The 11,192-nt window shown below is 30.6% G+C and overlaps 1 long non-coding RNA gene across 1 annotated transcript; it reads left to right on the forward strand.

Annotated features, from left to right (window-relative positions):
- The first annotated feature begins 6,590 nt into the window (after positions 1 to 6,590).
- LOC149474914 (uncharacterized) lies at positions 6,591 to 7,506 on the forward strand. Its single transcript, XR_016318169.1, has 2 exons — positions 6,591 to 6,810; positions 7,241 to 7,506. It is a non-coding gene; the product is annotated as an uncharacterized LOC149474914 (long non-coding RNA).
- The last annotated feature ends 3,686 nt before the right edge of the window (positions 7,507 to 11,192 follow it).

Here is an 11,192-nt window from a genome sequence, read left to right on the forward strand (position 1 = left end):
CCAATCATCACATTTTCAGTACCCAATCACTTTATTAATTTATCTATGAATATTTTAGTCGTATTATTATTTATCAAAATACAAACTCGATGCCATAAAGCATTGGTAGCACATCTCGTCTCTCTTTGCTTGAAGTGTTCTTCAAAGCAAAGCTGATGACCTATTGTACGCCAATCATCACATTTTCAGTACCCATCACTTTATTAATTTATCTATGAATATTTTTTTTAGTATTAATTTATTATTTTCAAAATACAAACTCGATGCCATAAAGCATTGGTAGCACATCTCGTCTCTCTTTGCTTGAAGTGTTCTTCAAAGCAAAGCTGATGACCCATTGTACGCCAATCATCACATTTTCAGTACCCAACCACTATATTAATTTATCTATGAATATTTTATTAGTATTATTATTTATCAAAATACACTCGATACCATAAAGCATTGGTTGCACATCTTGTCTCTCTTTGCTTGAAGTGTTCTTCAAAGCAAAGCTGATGACCCCCTGTACGCCAATCATCACATTTTCAGTACCCAACCACTATATTAATTTATCTATGAATATTTTCTTAGTATTAATTTATTATTTATCTACTGAATGAACTATAAGCCCTATGCTTCTTGAGGAGATAAAGGAACAATCATCAACATTATTTTATTATAAGTATCGAAATATAAACTCAGCACCATAAAACATAAGAGGTACATCTTGTCTCCTCTTTTCTATTCAAAGCAAAGCTTATGATTGGGTATAATAATATACAACATTTTCAGTACTTAAATTGTAAATTATACCCGAATCCTCATAAATTGAAACTTTGATTACAGATTATATATTATAATAATCACACCTGCGCAAAAGCATGCATATGCATTTACGAGTATTTTATGTAAAAAATATTGTAACAAGAATATGGTTATTCATCACATCGAATAAATTCAAGCGTTTGTTACTAACGTAAATAATATAAAGGGTGGAATTTTTACTTCTTAGATTATTTCGTATGCCTTTAATTTGCATAAATTAAAATGTATTTTTAATTATTCTATTTAAAACGGCAAATTGTTTAATAGCTACCAAAAAAAATACATAAAAAATATCAGAAAAAAGAAATATACAAAAAAAACACACAAAAAAGAACAAAAACAAAAAAAAATATCAGAAAAAAAGAAATATACAAAAAATAACACTAAAAAGAACAAAAAAAAAATAACAAAAAAAAACGAAAAAATAATAATGATAGAACATCAAGAATATATTTGCCGCATCAACGAAACAAGAAACAAATACTGGAATTACATACGTTATCTAATTAAAATAGCCATTTTACTATTATAATAAACAGTCATAGCCATTTTACTATTATAGAAAGCAATGAAAACATTGGTCAGACGCAATAGCCAAACAAACATGAGTGACATGATGACTTTTTCTCACTCCAAAAATGTCTCGAAGCTGACAAAAGAAATTTTCTGTTCACCAAAGGAAACGTCGTAAGTGGACAAAATCCTTGATAAAAGCCAAAGAAAATTGACTATCACAGTGAAAGTTCACGGTAAATATAATATATGTAATTAAAAAAAATGGCATTATGATCCAGTTGCCGTCGTATGTGAGGTCACAAAGTTTTGGAACTAAACTGAAGTGCAAATTATAACCGAACGAACATGAAACTAAAATCCTAATATTAACGACATCAAATACAACACTGAAGGCTATCCTTTTATGATTGATTTGCATGATAATATTTTCTGAAACGACATCCAAACAAGAACATGGATTCTATCCGGTTGCTGATCGCACTCGCTGGGCTTCCCAAAAGGGTCTCACCCGGTGGGGTTGATCGCACGGATCCTGCAAGCAAGTGGAGTTAATGAATTTTAATTTACCTACATAAAAATACTTGACTGTATTCAGTATTGAAGTATGGTGGAATAGTTCGATATATATGTGAATAGCGTTTATTTAGTAATTCCAGTATTTTTAATCACCTCAATCAAGCAAGATCAAGATTTATTTTATAATTTAGTATAAAAAAATGTATTCGTATAAATTTATTCTTTCATCTCGTTTTAAATGGAACTAAAGTTTAAAACAAATGTTGGTTGTCGATTATTATGTATGTACTTATGAAAAAAAAATATATTAACATACACGTTACGTTGTCAACAGTTATTTTAAAATAAATTAAAGTTATAATATTGTAATTCGTATTGCAAAAATAAAAACTTTCTTCCTTACTTTTACTCTGCCTTCTCTTCTTCGAGAGAAACTTTATTGAATTAAAGTATCAGGCAACTCTTCTATTTTTTCGCTATACCTTCTTATGTAACTCGCCCTTTTCGTTTCGTGTTATTTAATTACACCACTGTGCCTATTCTTCTTTCTCTTCTTTATATCTTCTCTAAATTCTTCTTAATACGTTATAGTTTATACTATGTGTAATTTAAAAAAAAGTCAACGTTAACCTGTAATATTAAGAACTCATTGTATATAAAGTACATACTATCATTATGTAAAATACATTTTATCTTAATGTACCTAATGTTGGAATACAGCTGGTCGACTGGTTATTTATTTTGTAATTTGAAACATTTCATTGCTTGCTTGCTTAAAATAATTAAAGTGACTATGTAGTAAGTACGGTTATCGTACAAACTCCAAACCTATCGAGAACTGAAGAATTGTTATACTAACTAAGTACAATCAATTGCTTTTTTCACATGCATATAATATATCTATAAAATATAATTTTAGTTTTTATTAGATACATAAGTAGAACATTTATGTTTACGTATCACCTATAAGTTTTTGTTATTTACAATATTTTATTAAGACAATGTAAAACGTATGAAATACTCTAAGAGATGAAAACATCTTTTGTTAGTATGATAACCATATTCTTGAATATTTTCCAACGCAAAAAAAAAACTACATTATCAAAAACAATTAATCAATATCATAATTACTTCGAAAATGCATAGTGTCTTATTGTGATTTTTTTACCAAGGATATCTTTGCCCGAAGATCAATTCATAAGTCAATTTTTAAATTGCAAAAATACCTTCATACTTTGGCAACATTCAAAGTATTTGGTGTAAAATAGTTGGTTAATTTGTCTGTCAACACTGCCTATTGTGTGTGTCGCTAATTTAAATCAGCAATTTGTTGTAACTCATTGAATATCATGTGTCATTTCGCGGGAAAAAAAATGGTGAAAATTCAAGTTGATAGTTTGTGCATGATGGCGAAAACACAGGTTTCTTTTACTCATAATATGTCATTAAATAACGTTTGAAATATTATAACTACCACTGAAGGTTGTTTTAAACAAAAGTTACAATGATGGGCAAAATTACCTAATAATGTAGCGATCTATATTTTACAACATTGCTCAGCATCAAAAGAAGCTTAGGGTTAGCACATTTTATATTACCACATAATTTGATAGTTAATAAATATTATTTCTATTCGGTTAATTTCGGAAAAATAAGCCTAATTTGGTATCTCGGAAATAACCACAAATAAAGTTAAATCACTGAATTTAAAGCACAACTTAAATGTAAAAGTATGATTATTTTTATTTAATAGTCAATGAACAATATTCTGTTTTGCTTTTTTTGTCTTTTTATTGCCTACAACATAATCCCACTACGAAATCTTTGCAGCAAAAGAAATCGAAAGAATGCTCATTTTACTGAGATGTACCAGCTTTTTGGAAAAGTAAAATGCGATTTATATGAAAAAGAGAAAAAAAATGCCTGGGTAACATTTCCCAGCATCTGAAGGTTCCCGACCTTTCATGATACTGCTTTGACTTTTAAAGTCAACGACATCTTTCGTTTTGTGAATATTTCACGGTATATTAATAAAATAATATTAATAAACATGTCCATTTAAATTTTGTTTACATGATAGTGATAACATTCACTCAACAATTACGTTTTACATCTCACTGCTACAACATATTGGCTGCATCATATCGATCGCTTGGCTTCATCCTACGGTGCTTCAAAGAATTCAAGGATCCTAAAACAGCGCTTGTACTTTACAACAACTTCGTTCGTAGTCGTCTGGAGTATTGTTGTACAGTCTGGAACCCATCTTATCAAACGCATATAATTCGGATCGAGCGTTTACAAAAATTACTGGTCCGTTGTCTAGCATTCAGAACTGGAATTGGTAAAACCTGCACAAGTTATCTGGACAGACTCAATAACTTCAAGATGTTGAGCTTAAAATCTCGACGTACAATGTTAGATATATTTTTCTTATATAAAATAATTAATAATTGTATTGATTCTTCTGAATTATTGGGCAGAATATGTATTAATGTGCCCGCCAGGATCCCTCGATATCCCTGCGCTATACTCAGAACTCCTCCATTTCGAACAAACTTATGGAAGCATTCCCCAATAGTTAGACTTACCCATGAGTACAACGTTGTTGCTGCAAAGTCGCGTGAAATTGATATATTTCACAATTCACTTGCGGTATTCAAGCGTATTCTTAATAAACATTTCAATGAAACATGTCGATAAGCACCATACTATTTACAATAAATTGTAATAATAATAATAGTAGTCAGCATTAGTTTTTTAATTAGTAATTAGTAATATTAGTAAAAACGATATTATTGCAAATTTGTTTTGGATCTACTTTGGTAAATTATTATTTGTTTGTTTGTATTTCCTGCATCAGAAATTGTATTTCATTTTTTCATTAAACTAACATGATATTGTTATCCGTTTAAATATACGATTGTTGTAATTTCCTATAAGTAAAGAAACATATATTGTTATTATACGATAAGCTATATTAGTATTAACTATTAAGAGTTTATAAATTATGTTTTCTTTGTTGGAAATTCTTAATAAAAATAAAAAAATAAAAACATTTATCAAATTTAATACTTAAAATAAATAACAATTATTTATAGGAACATAAAATTGTTTTTATTTTGTGTATCCGTGATTTGTCCATTTTTTTTTTCAAATACGCAAATATTTTGGTTAGGTTAGCACAATTATGACATATTATATGAGATGTAATATAAATATTAATACATACAACTTGAGAGAAACGCCCCGCATTATCAATCGTAATATTCTATTGTTTCGACACTGTCTACATCTAGCCACCGCCATCACTGCAGGCGCAACGCAGCGCCAATGCAAAGCGACTTAGGGCACCGCACTCACCTCTGCGACAGAGCCGCTCCTGCGCCCGCCGCGGCGCGCGCCGGCCCGGCCACGTCTCGCCGCCGAGCGAGGCCGCTCGCGCGCAGCTCCGCCCGACACCGGCCCGGTACCGTCCGCGGATCCATTCCTTCCGTTGGACTAAAAGCGCCCGCTATCGTCTTTCATGATCCATCGTTATTCTATATTCGAAGGGCTATCATTTCATTTTTATAAATTGCATCACGTCCGACGTATATTTACAGTACAACGCGCTACATCATTACTTCTAATATCGTACTTTTACATTCGCTGAGCGCATTTTACAGTAATATTTAAATATTTTGTCTCGCTATGCTTCAATTTTCTATGTAGATCAATCAATTTTGTTTTTTAACATAAACTTACATGCACAACACAAACTATATTTTTGTGTACATAAAATCAATTAAGTTTAGTTTATAGGTATATAGACTAGAGTAAACTAGAGTAAATTAATTTAGATCGTGTAAATTATTGATGTAGAATGTAGATATTTTATTCATACATTTTATTTACGTGTATACCTAAGTATGTATTTTTGATAGAATCATGGTTATATTTATTTAATTTTATTTTATTACACGCATAACGCTTTACTTAAACACGTGTCAATCATATACACACTTTACAATTTTTATTTCTTTTATAGTTAAGTATAATAGTAGTAATTAGTGTATATCGAGTACTTAGACGGTAGTTAGGTAACTCCGCCTGTGTTTGAGGGTGAATAGAATAAATTTTATGAGATTATTTTATTCTACCTCATCGCAGCCAGTCCCAAGCCTGGATAAAGGAGGAGGTGGTAGTTTTGCATTAATACAGAAAGTTTCAGATATAATTTGCTCAGTATGATGTGAAACACCTCGCTGCCAGTCAAAAAAATTGAAAACAGTGTTCCTTTTTGCGGATATTTGTCATAGGTTTATATTATCTTTTATAATCTTCTTATTATCTTTCTAAATTTATGATACAACTTATATAATATTTCATATTTTCCAGATCGCAGAAGACGGACAAACAACACAAAAGAATAGGTTTAATATGACAACATTAAATCACAAGTTAAGTATATTATATTTGTTTGGCATAATTCCCTGTTTGTCTAAAAAGGAGCATTAAAAAAACATAATATCTTGATTAAGTTTAGATAACAAAAGTATGGATGCAAAACTCTCAATAAATTTAAAAAAAGTGTATTAAAACGTTAAAAATTATTGCCAGTGATAAAAAATGAGGATAATCAAATATTTTATAAATGTTTTTTTTTTTTTCAGAAACGCCACAATTGATTCCCAGTAGAAATAGGAAAATATAAAAGACCAGTTTCATCCATAGGACTTGAGGGCAAAATATTTTACAAAGCTGCCTGCAATGTGGTGGTCCCAATTATTTGATTTAGTTTTGACAAATTGAAGGTTTTCATTAAATGTGGATTTTTTTTTTCAGAAATGCCATAAATTACTCTATAACATAAAGACAGTTTCATCAGGAGGAGGAATGACACAACCAATAAAAGGAATAATTGAAGTCAAAATATTGTACATATATAAAACAGGCTTTGTATCAGTACAAAATGGAATCACCAGTTAAGTAGGTATGTTAATTATATTTTTGGCCTAATTTTTGTTTATGAAACGATCAAACTACATAAAGTATTGATCAAAAATAGTTTCCTCAATGCAACCTCTGTTACTATTAGAACAAAATATATTTTTTTATAAATTTATACTATTAACTATATTTGTTGTAAAATACATTAAAATCTTTAATTTCTAACTATAAAACTCTCGTCACAAACAATAAGTTTTATAATAAACATCGCTGTTAAAAACCAAAGTTGTGACTTTCAAGAATTCATATATATATATATATATATATATATATATATATATATCTATTCATAAATTGAATTTCAATCTAATCTTTATTATGGACTATTCTTGATTTTTGATTGATACTCATACTCATGCATGTGAAAAAGGATAACAAAAATATGTATTCATATTTTAAACAATTTCAGCCAGACGCGCCAGGTGCTCAAAGCAGCGTCACTAAGAAGAAACACGTGAAAGCACGAAACAGACCACCATCGTGCTCCGTGGCTTTATCCGCATTGTTACGCTCCTATTGGTCTTAGCAAGATGTTATATTATATGTTTAGCTTTTAATATGTTGATCCGACCTGTTTTTATAATATTTATTCAAAATTTTAAGTTTATCCATGCACTACTGTTTACGTCTAGCCCGGGGTAGCATATTTTTTGCTTCGATTATTATTTTGTAAATCGCACCCAAAAAATATTCAAGTGTATTTTCCTACGTTTTTTTTATGTATAGATTTTATTTAAGTTGTATGAAAAAATGTATTACTATTACCATTAGTTGAATAATATAGTCATGTTAATAAAACCATTTTAGTTTCAATTATTGTTGTTTTATTCGCAATTCAAAAATAATTATTATTATTGATTTGATGAAACTAAATTTTGATATAATATGTAAATAATCTATGAAGATAGCTGTTTTATTATTGAAATAATTAAAGTTTTGATTAGATAAATTGCCTATCATCTACTACACAAGACAATGTTTAGTACTTATTACCTACTTAAAATTAGCTTTTTCTTATGCCATTTACTTAATGATCTAAGTATGCCATAGAAACACATAGAAATGAACTACTAAAATCATTATTCACATGTTCGATTCAATAAACAGTGTATGAAGAACTTAACAAATTAATCATTGCAAACCGACAGATGGAACTGATATAAATAACTATATTTTTATTTTTTTATAATAAACTTAGGTATATCTTCCTAACACCTAATTCAGTAGGTACATAAATTAAAAAAGGCACTACGAGGATTATAAAATGATAGAATTAAAAAACACTGATAAATGATAGAAAAAACACTGATGAATGATATTGACAAATGAAAATTTTAAGATTTTTAAGTAATATTAATGGTCCTAACTACTATTTAAATTATTGGCTTGCAGCTAAATTACTAAAATACCTAAGGGACTAGAAATATTGAGAATACAACTTCAATTAAAAATCAACAAAGTCAATTTAATGTAACTAGATAAGAAAAAATAACGATAACAAACTATTATTTCGAGGTTTTACATAACGAACTACCTACCTACTTAACATTTAATTTTAATATCAGCTACACTCCACAGGAGTACTTGTTTATATAATTCAGTTTTTTGTTAGTTTTTAAAAACAAGACAAGAGGTAATCATTATTTGTAGGTATATGAATATGTTCAATGAAATTAAAACACATTATTTAGGTATCTAATTTTGTATTGTATCTTTTAAAAACACGTTTTGCCGAGATCACTTTTTCATTAAATAATTTCAATCTTCTATTTTCATTATTGCTTCTGTTAAAAACAATCACTTTCTATATTATCGAAGTCGTTTCAAAACTGAAAGAGAAATTAGTGATGTTTAAATTTTGTATTATAATGTTTAATATATTTAAAGACTAGGCTGCTCGAAAACTGAACATTGATTTATTTATTTTTTCTTATATTTCGCTTTTTTATACTTTTAATTAAATAAGAAAAATAGGGTAGTACATAGTACATATATGATTAATGAATATCGATTAAATTATGAAGTATGGTGGTGTAAGATTTTTAAACATTATTTTTTCAATTATTATTCTTCAATATATAATTTATCATAACAATAGATTGATGTAACACAGTATAAATATACAGGTATTACATATATTTAAGTTAAAAAATGTGTCAGTTTGCTATTTTCTTTTTAGTTGGTACAACTATAAGTATGTACATACAACAAAAATACACAAATTACATTGCCAATTACATTTTGTTGTTGAAACATGTATAATTGTATAATGATTATAATAGAAAAAAAACATACAATTTCGGTGTATTTTTTTTACATCAATGATCTCTTAGCGTTTTTTGTCATAATATACCCTATATAGTTATATATTTTTTTTTATGATTATGAAACGATGAATTGCGTTTAATTGAGTAAGTGTTGTCTTGGACTTTTTTTTCTGACAAAATAAAAATTAGAAATTATATTGCTATAGTCCAAGAGCTGAAGATAGCTAGAATAATTATAGATAAAAAAAAGAACATCGTTTGTTAAAACTCTTGGAGCACACGGAAGCTCGCGGGCTGCTTGCAGCCCGCGCACAACGCACCAGCTAGTTTTTAAATATATTTACGTACCTATTACTTTATTTACATATTACAATTTATTTTGTCAAAATAGTATTTTAACAATTTAGTATAGCCAAAAATCGTTCCATATTTTGTATTCACAACAAGCCACAGATAACACAGATTAGTTAATATGACGCAGATCACAGATTAGCAATACAAATATACTAGCTTATCATAGAGTATAAATTAGGGTTGTAACGGAACTCCGCCTCCGCCTCCGTTACTGCGGAACTTCCGCAAAGAATTTAACCTCCGCCTCCGCATCCGCCTCCGCAAAATTTATGCGGAGTCATATCGGAAGTTCATTTACGATCACAAACTGCGTGCTTTCAAGTGAAATGGTCGAGGTCGAGAGTTTGCTAAAGCCGCGGGAACACGGCCAAGCGGGTGGTGGGAGTGTGATTGAATGAATAACAGGAATCAACTTGTCAAAGCGTTCGGTACCGCGTAGTTGCAATTGAGCCGTGATTGTTTTAAGTAATTTTGTGCGTAACTATTAGTTATTGTTATTTAAATAACGTGATGAAGCCGAAAACTAGTGAAATTTGGCAGTACTTTGTAGAAGTAGACGATAATTATAAATTTTCCCAACAAATTTCACCTCCGCCTCCGCCTCCGTTAACCTCCGCATCCGCGGAGGCGAACCTCTTCACCTCCGCATCCGCCTCCACCTCCGCTAAGTAGGCCTCCGTTACAACCCTAGTATAAATGATACATTTTAATTTTTAATGTTTTTTTTTATAGCTCACTTGCTTCAGTTTTAAAAATCGATTAACTTTTACTTTTAGTATTCAAATAGGTAGCGAGGAGCGAAGCGACGAGCGTGTTAGGTTAACTGTTGAACTGCCGCACGAGCCGAGCGAGCGAAGCGAGCGTGCCGCGGCAGCGGCCGGCGAGTGCCAGAAGCGACTTTAGGGCGATTCCCACTCAAACAAAAAAAAACTACGTAGGTTTAAACAACCTGTTTGTATTTTATTTATGTATCGTAAAATTTTTGTTATTATCAAATGCTATCTAAATTAAAATTACGAAGTGTCTAGTCGTCCGCTAAACGGATGAATAAAATAAATTAGTCGTCCGATTACCGGATGAATAAAATAATTTAATCGTCCGATTATTCGGATTACTAGATAACCTTTTAACACTAAAGCTAGTTGGGTTGGACTAAAGCAAAGGGGGCTCAGGACTTAGAAAATTTTTGATGGAGTTGGTGTCATTATAACACCTATTTATTATTGTTTTATCGTAAAGATTACGCTAATATAAGCATGTTTTATAGGAACAACTTTTCTCTAAAATCAAAAATGGCCGAGATATTCGCCCTCAATTCGTTAGGTTAGGTTTAGGTTAGGTTAGGTTAGGTTTCTTAAAAAAAAAACTACACAGAAATAGGAGCCCCGCGAAGCGGGGCTCCGTCGACGCGCAAAAAAAATCAAGTTTAGGTTAGGTTAGCCGTTAGGTTAGGTTAGGTTAGGTTTCTTAAAAAAAAAACTACACAGAAACAGGAGCCCCGCGAAGCGGGGCTCCGTCGACGCGCAAAAAAAAATCAAGTTTAGGTTAGGTTAGCCGTTAGGTTAGGTTAGGTTAGGTTTCTTAAAAAAAAAACTACACAGAAATAGGAGCCCCGCGAAGCGGGGCTCCGTCGACGCGCAAAAAAAATCAAATACCTACGTGTGCCCTCCTCCCCCCTCTCCTCCCCCCACAAAAAACCTATAATACGTGCGGCAGTTCTCTAAAGAATTATTATTTTAT

Source organism: Colias philodice, chromosome 32 (genome assembly GCF_061535455.1).
Source record: "Colias philodice isolate Cphi_HAF_F1 chromosome 32, ilColPhil1 Martin Lab GWU primary, whole genome shotgun sequence".
In the NCBI taxonomy this organism is placed as follows: Eukaryota; Metazoa; Arthropoda; class Insecta; order Lepidoptera; family Pieridae; genus Colias; species Colias philodice.